At 53.8% G+C, this 7,544-nt stretch overlaps 1 long non-coding RNA gene across 1 annotated transcript in view; it reads left to right on the top strand.

The window, feature by feature from the left end:
* The first annotated feature begins 3,137 nt into the window (after positions 1-3,137).
* The window catches only part of LOC121333674, a 35,643-nt gene continuing 31,236 nt past the window's right edge, over positions 3,138-7,544 (top strand). Inside the window, exon 1 of the long non-coding RNA XR_005952342.1 lies at positions 3,138-3,719. This is a non-coding gene — a long non-coding RNA (uncharacterized LOC121333674). The remainder of the gene's footprint in view (positions 3,720-7,544) is intronic.

The raw sequence follows: 7,544 nt of genomic DNA, 5'->3' as shown, positions 1-7,544 counted from the left end.
AAGCACTGACTGGACCCTCAGCAAAGCATAAGAAGTTCAGTGAGAGATGGAAATAACTTATCTCAATTAATACAGTAAAAATGTCTGCTTAAAATTCTAAAAAATAGTCAAAATAATTGCAAGCAGTTGTACTTGCAGCTTCTTGCTTTGATTCCACTACAGAGTGAAATGTTTGTTGGGTATAAAATACAAGTGTAATTATTATTTTTGCAAGTCCCTGAAAGTCCAAGTTGGAAGGGTTTTTTTTAAAGAAATTATTCATTTAGTATTAGTCACAGAAATGAGGTACCTTGGCATTGGTTCAAGCACCACTGTTTAGATTTAGGCTGCAGTTAATTTTGCATTTCCAGCACAGGGCTCACTGCTTCAGTCACTGAGGAAAATGGCTGCCAGGCATTCCAGAATTTAGGGCAGTGCCTTGGAGTTAAGCAGCCAAATCTCGCTTGTGCCCCTTCCTGTATCAAAACCAGTATGAAGAGTCCTTCATGAGAGCCTTGGGGGCCTGGTGAGGTACTGGATGGAGGAGTCCTGGGACACAACTGGCTTTTTTTGCTGATCCTGTAGCGCTTTGCTTCCGTGTTTTGTGTCTCATCCATCTGTCCTCTGGGAAGGGATGCCTGAATCCCTCAGGACTCCCAGCCAGGGCAGTGAGATCCTGAGCAGTGTGAGCCTCCCTCCACCTGCCCAGAGCACCATCTCCCAGCTCTGAGGGCTGTGGGGATGAAAGGAGCACCTGCTGTGATTTTAGGATTCCTCTGGAGAGTGCAGCTCTGTTTGTACACGTGTCCTCCATCCTGGTGTTGCCGACTTCTCTGGGTGCTGGAGTTCCCTTGGCAGTGTGTGCAGCCCAGCACCAAATCTGGAGGGGGGTTTTGTGCTGTGGCTGGAGCTGGGGAAGCTGCTGTGGGACACTGGTGGGGGCTCACTGGGGTGCAGAGCAGCTTTGGGAGCCTTCCCCACCTGCTTGAGCAGCACAGAGGGCTGAGCTTTGGGTATAAGAGACTTTCATTCCAGTCAGGAAAACCAGTGCTGGTGAGCCTTGTGGTATGACAACATGCATCTCAAGCATACTTTTTAAAATTTTATTCAGACTTTAACTCTGCTTTAAAACTGTTTATAAGCTAACTCTGTGAAGGAAATAACTTTTCTCTCCCTTTGCTGTAGGAAGGAGCGCTAGCTTTTCTCTTCCCTCCCCTGTGTTTTTCTCTTCCCTCCTTCCCACTCCCAACACCTCAAGAAAAATCTCTTAGCAAACCAGCTGTAAAGATTTGGGTTTTGGATGCTGTGCTGTGCCAGTTGGATGAATCCATCTCCTGTTCTAGTTAGATTTGGGAAGATAATACAGCTCAAGTCCTCTCCATGCTTCTATGTAGGGGCATGTGTGAAACCATCTGCAGTCTGTCCTCTTTTCCCAAATTCCCATTGCCTGGGGTTTGCCTCTTGCCTGTCCTGGACTGTGCTTGGCTCTGCCTGCTTTCCCAGGGCAAATTCTCTGGGGAAGGTCACATTTATGGGCAAAAGCACCAGCTTTCTCTGTGGTCATTCCAGTTCAGCAACAACCTCCCCCTTGGCTTTACTTTGCACAGGAGAGGAGAGAGGAGATGAGTGACTTGTGCTTGTCTGTGCTATCCCAGGATGTCTGTTAACAGTTTCCCCCTCAGCTGGGGCAGCCTAGGACCATCCAGGCTATGGAGATACCTGTGCATGGCCAAGCCTCTCCATGAGGAATTGGCTCCTCAGCAGTGACATCACACCTAGGGCTGCAGTTATGAGACGCAGCAAGTTTCTTCTTCCTCCTTCACAGTGAAACTTTGATGTTTTAATGACAGAATGGCAGAAGGGGATAGGGCTGGAAGGGACATTAAAGCCCATCCTGTCTCACCCCCTGCCGTGGGCAGGGATGCTTTCCACTATCCCAGGTTGCTCCAAGCTCGGCCTGGCCTGGCCTGGAACACTTCCAGAGCTGTGGCAGCCACAGCTTCTCTGGGCAACACAATAGCAGCGAGGTTTCAATATTAGCCTTGCTGCCTCAGTTCTGTGTGCCCCCACCACAGACAAAGGTTGGAATGAATCCCTTGTGTGGAAGAGCCTGCTGAGCAAGTGGAATTTAGGTGCACAACAACTGCCAGCTGGCTTCCAGTGCTGCTCACAAAAGCAAAATGAATCAGTTGTGCAGAAGTGAGTGGAAGCAACCAAAGCAGAGGGGAGATGGGATGGCACAATATTACCTGATGGGCTGCTTTCCAAAAATGTGTCTGCACAGCTTTAGTGTGAGCTGAGTGTTTATGGAGAACTCCAGAAGACATCGGTGTTCAGGGAGGGCTTGGGGGAAAAGGAGGGGCTCTCCTCCTTGGGGTGGCCTTCTCTTGATTTGCATTTGATGTGAGGGTGACAGGAGATGACATCATGAGGGAGGGGAGGCCTTGCCACATGCTTTCTAGAGCAGCAGTGGTGATCCCTGGAAGAGTCCGAGGCCAGGTTAGACAGGGCTTGGAGGAACCTGGGTTAGTGGAAGGTGTTCCTGCCCATGGCAGGTACATTGGAGTAGAGCTTTAAGGTGCCTCCCAGCTCAAACCATTCCATGATTGTGTGATACTGGCCAAAGCTCTTTGGGAGTGCCTGGCCCTGGGAGCTCCCATCTGTGTCGACCGACGCTGATCCCATCTGATGACGGCGCTCCCTGTGATCCTGCTGAGCTCTTACACCTGGCACCATGGGTGGCAGGATGCCATGGAACTTGCTCTGGTTCCCAGCTTTAAGCCCTGTTTTCTGCCATGGAACTTGCTCTGGTTCCCAGCTTTAAGCCGTGTTTCCTGCCAAATGCTTGTTCCCAGCGAGACAGAGCACGGCACGTTGCCTCCCGCTGCTGTGTAATTCCTCTGCAGGTGCTGGAGCCCAGCCTGGCTGCTGCTATCTGATGGGACCACTCCTGCTGTGCTCTCCACCGTCCCAAGTGAAAATTGCAGCTACAAATGAGACTTCAATTTTCTGTGCCTGAGAAAGCTTTGTCTCAATTAACTCGGTGCTGAGCATCTTTAAAGGCAGCCGGGGCTGGAATTCGCGGCGGGCGCTGCGGTTCCCTCGGGGAGAGGCAGGCACCACTCCTCATTCCTCCACCTGCTCCTGGAGCAGGGAGCATGGCTGGGAAACCAGCTCTTGGGGCAATGGTCCAGTGCCAGGGTGTCACAGCAGTTCCCCTCTGCAGAGCAGGGGCTGGGATTTAACCAGCTGTGCTCTTTTCTGCTTCCTCTCCTGCCTACAAGGAGGTGGCTGCTCCAAATGTTGCTGCTCACTGTGGAAGCAGATTTCCTTTTCAGGAACCAAATGCTTCGATAGAAAGCTCGAAGGAGAGTTGCTGGTGTATAAAAGGAGTTGATGCATGCAAAAAAGAAAAACACAAAATGGTGCTAAGGTGCAGCAAGGCATGACCTGTGCAGGGTCCACAGCAGCTCCTGGGCCATTCCCTTCACCTCTGGGTGTTTTGGGAGACAAGGTTGATTAGTTTTCTGTCACAAAAGGTGAGGGCGTCAGAAACTGGGCTGGGATTTGCCATTAGGACACGGACTCCATTTAATGCTTTTTGGGTTTTGGTTTGTCTGCTTACAGGAGAGACTCGGGACTGAAGGACAGAGGTACTTGATGAAATAAATTTCCACTTTTATCTTTGGATATGGGTAAAAATCGAGCTCCCATTGCCTTCAGTGACAGCTGGAAGTCAGGTTGGTATGGGCAGGGACTGTACCTTCGGTGAGGAAAGGAAACAAAAGCCACCATGGACTCTGAGGGGTTTCCAATCCCCTCTGATTTTTCCCTGTGGTGTTTGTTGTGAGCCAAGAGAACTCTGCAGGGAGGTGGGGACTCAGGAGTGAGGCATTAAAGCTGCTGCTCCCTAGTCACAGGCTGGGTTGTGGAAGGTGCTGGTGCTGCAGGCAGGAGCAGGGATGTGAGCAGACCCTGCTGGTGCTGCATTTGAGGCTGTCAGTGCATTAGTTCAGGAGATGGGGTCCTTGCTGCTCCCAGCAGTCCCCGTGATGTCGCACGGAAGGTGTTGCTCATCTGGTGGAGAGGAGCGGGGTGGAAGGCTGTGTTCAGTGCTGTGGGTTTGGCACAGTGCTTCAGTCCATGGGCTTTCCTGGCACAACCACCCGTTTTGCCTAGCCATGCTGATTTCCATCCCACATCCATCTTTGGAGTCCCTGTGGAGCTGGTTTTCCCTTAAGTGTCTGCTTGCATGCAGCATTTTGGCAAAGAGGCAGCTTTAACTGGACAACTGCTTCCTCGAGGAGCTTAATATTCAACGGGCTCTGCTGCCAGGAGCTTTTATGAACTGTGGGAGGCAGCAAGGGGAAAATGACTTTGAGACCCAATAGAGCCTTCTGCTGGTGTGCCCAGCCAGATGTGGGTGGTGATACTACTGGGACACGAGCGGCTGCCTTGTTCCCTGCACAGCTCTGAGCACACAAACCCCTCTCTCAATCCTGCCTGGCCCCTCTGATTTGTGCCCCAGTGCTGCTTTGTGTCACAGAGCCAGGGGTGGCCTGACCGGGTCGGCCCGGCCGGTGCAGGGAGCATGAGGCACCTGCAGAGCCCTCGGGGTCCTGGTCTTGCTGGTTTCCAGGGGGATGCTCGGGCTTTCCCAGCGCATCCCATTAGATGGCAATGCAGCCTGCTCCTCTGGGCGGCCCCGCAGGATGACGGCACTGAGAAAGGGGCTGCAGCCTCTGTGGGGTGGGCTGGGGTGGCCGAGGCTCTTCAGCGTGTGAAAAGGGCTCTCAGATCTGTGCTTATAACTCTGTTTTGGCTGCTGACATTAAGAAACTGGGATTCCTGTCCATCTGGCTTTGAGGTGCCCTCTATCGTGTAGTAGTGGCTGTGGCCGTGCTTGGGCCAACTCTGTCCCTTGCCTGGGCTACACAGATTCTGTTTGCAAGTGCTTTGTCCACCCTGTTGCTTTACTCCGTGTCATTTCCAAGCAGGAGAAAGCACCCAAGTGGCATCAGGGCAAGGGGGACATTTGGCATCTTCTCTGGGGTGAGCAGTGAGCAGGACAACTCCTGCTCATCTGGCTGCCTGACAGAGGCAGCCTGAGCTCCAGGCAGGACAAGTCTGCTGCTCCCCGTGCTCCCAGCAGCCTTTCCCAGGCCTGCAGAGGATGCAGACACCTGCACTGCCCTTGGCCACTGCGCTCCAGCTCTCGCTCAGGAGCTGCGTGAGTCAGGAGCTCACCTGGGCAGTAGTGGCCTGCAGCCAGGGGCTTCCCGGGCTGGGCACAGGGCTAGGCAGCAGCAGGGCTCCGGGCGCTGGGGGGGCCCTGGGCATGGCTGGGGGAACAGGCTGCCTCTCAAACGGGGCATGAGTGCCCTGGCTTGGGTTAGGGATGCACTGAGCAGCCCCGCGCCTGCTGGGAGCCCCCAGGTGCAGCCCCGTGCTCCGGCCCCGTTCTGCTGAGCTGCGGAGGGTGGTGCATCCCCAGCCTGCCTCTCCCGGGTTTAACTGGGACAGGATGGTGCATCCCCAGCCTGCCTCTCCCAGGTTTAACTGGGACAGGATGGTGCATCCCCAGCCTGCCTCTCCCGGGTTTAACTGGGACCTTACCTGGAGATGAGAGCGCTCGGCTCTGGATCTTGGAATGGAGCAGCGTTCCACGACAGCCCAGCCAAGGGGAATGAAGCAATATTAAAGTGCAATATTTCATTGCTCTGTAATTAACTTCAGCTGCTTTCAAGCTGCAACAAATTACCCTCAAAACCCGTTTTTGTACTGAGGAGAACTTTGAACTGCGTTTGCCGCCCTTGTGCCTGGGAGGGAGGGGAGGCCGCTCCTGCTGTCTGTGGCTGCAGCTCCGTGTGTGGTTTGGGACCAGCCCTGGGCCGGCTGTGCCGGGTTGCCGTGTCAGCACAGGCAGGAGTGCTGGGGCTGGCATCAACCCTGCCAGGGACTGGCATCAACCCTGCCAGGGGCAGCCCCGGGTGTGGGAAACTACTGCAGCATCCCGGGAAAGCCTCTGGCTCCACCTGGAGAGTCTTTGATGGGATGGATCCTGGTGCACCCAAGGCTGTAGATGCATGCTGCCATCCCAAGGTCTTCCCAAAGTACCGTGGGCGGATTAATCCAGGGCGTGAAACTTCAGCCAGCTTGTTGGAGAGAAAGTTCTGCTTAGCTTCTAGAAGGCAGCAGCCTCCTTCAGCAAAGACCTGATGATCTGATGGTTTTTGGGGAGCCCCTGAGTGGCTCAAAACACAGCTCTGCTCTCTAAATTCCTTGGAGAATACGCTTGTTTGTGTTTACTTTCCATCTCCCGTCTCTAGCAGGATCCATGGAGATGGGCCTGTGCAGCCCAGGCCTGGGAAGGTGGCATAGGCTCCCAGCACACGTGGCCTGGCTGGCCTGGCCATGGCCTGATGGTGCCAAGCCCTTCCCATCCTGCTCTGGAAGAGCAAAAGGACTCCAACAGCTTCTCTGGAATGCCTCAACCAGGGGCAGCTTAATTGCCTTTGATGAATTTATGAGCTCGTGGAGCCAGAGGAAGATGGGAAGCATTCCACGGGAGCTGAGGGCTGGGGAGCTGTGGCACTGCTGCCATGCCTGCCACCATCAGAGGTCTCAGAATGCTCCCGTGCCCTGGGGAAGGGCTGGCTGTCCTCTTGGATGCCCTCAGGAGAGGAGGAGGGAACTGTTGCTGCTCTGGACCTCTCTGCCCACCCATGTGCCCACAGAGGGGGTGGTCACAGGAGTTTGAAGAGCCGCTGTTTCTGTAAATGATGAGGTGATAGGGGATGTGAGTCATTACTCTGGATGTGTTAAAGCATGAGGCGCAAACAAACCTTCAGCCCAAATCTCCAGGGAGAAAGCCACTGGCCCAGACTCCATTGTGGCACCCTGGGATGGCTCAGTCCCAGCCTGGGTCCCCAGCAGCCCTGGCACACCTGTGGGTACCACCTGCACTGGGGTTCCAACCCCTGGATATGGCATGGAGGAGTCACAAGGAGCTTGATCCATGAACGAGCCTTAAAAAAATGGGGGAAGCTTTCACCTCTGTTCCCAGTGATGCCCATGGAGCAGTGCTGGAGCTCAGCCTCGTGCCCTGCTGGGGCTGCAGGAGGAGATGTGAAGCAGTGACACATGACCGAGCTTTAATTACCCTTAATTACCCAAACCCATCCTCCTAGGTCCTAATCTGGGGCAGGCGCATCCCACTGGGACATGGGAGCAGGAAGACCTGGCAGGGCCATGATGGAGCTGTCCTTCCTGGGAAAGCCATTTGGTCTGGATTCCCCTGGGATGGCTGCAGCACCAGCCTTATCACCTTGAGCTGGGCCAAGTGGAGTAGGCTGATGATTAGATTTATCATAAAGTGATCTAATGAGCAGTAATAGAGCCAAGTGCTTTCCATTCAATGACCACATCCAAATCTTAATAAGAGCTGACAGCCTGACCCTGGGACCATGCTCTGACCAAAGGAAATCAGCCTGATAGTTCCCTGGAGAGAGCAGCCATAGCTTTAAAGTGTCTTCTGAAAGCATTTATGTCACCAGCTTAAAAAA

This window comes from Onychostruthus taczanowskii, unplaced genomic scaffold (assembly GCF_017590055.1).
Source record: "Onychostruthus taczanowskii isolate IOZ18803 unplaced genomic scaffold, ASM1759005v1 scaffold176, whole genome shotgun sequence".
NCBI classification, from domain to species: domain Eukaryota; kingdom Metazoa; phylum Chordata; class Aves; order Passeriformes; family Passeridae; genus Onychostruthus; species Onychostruthus taczanowskii.
Note: the sequence above shows the minus strand (reverse complement) of the source record. Positions and strands in the feature narration are given on the sequence as shown.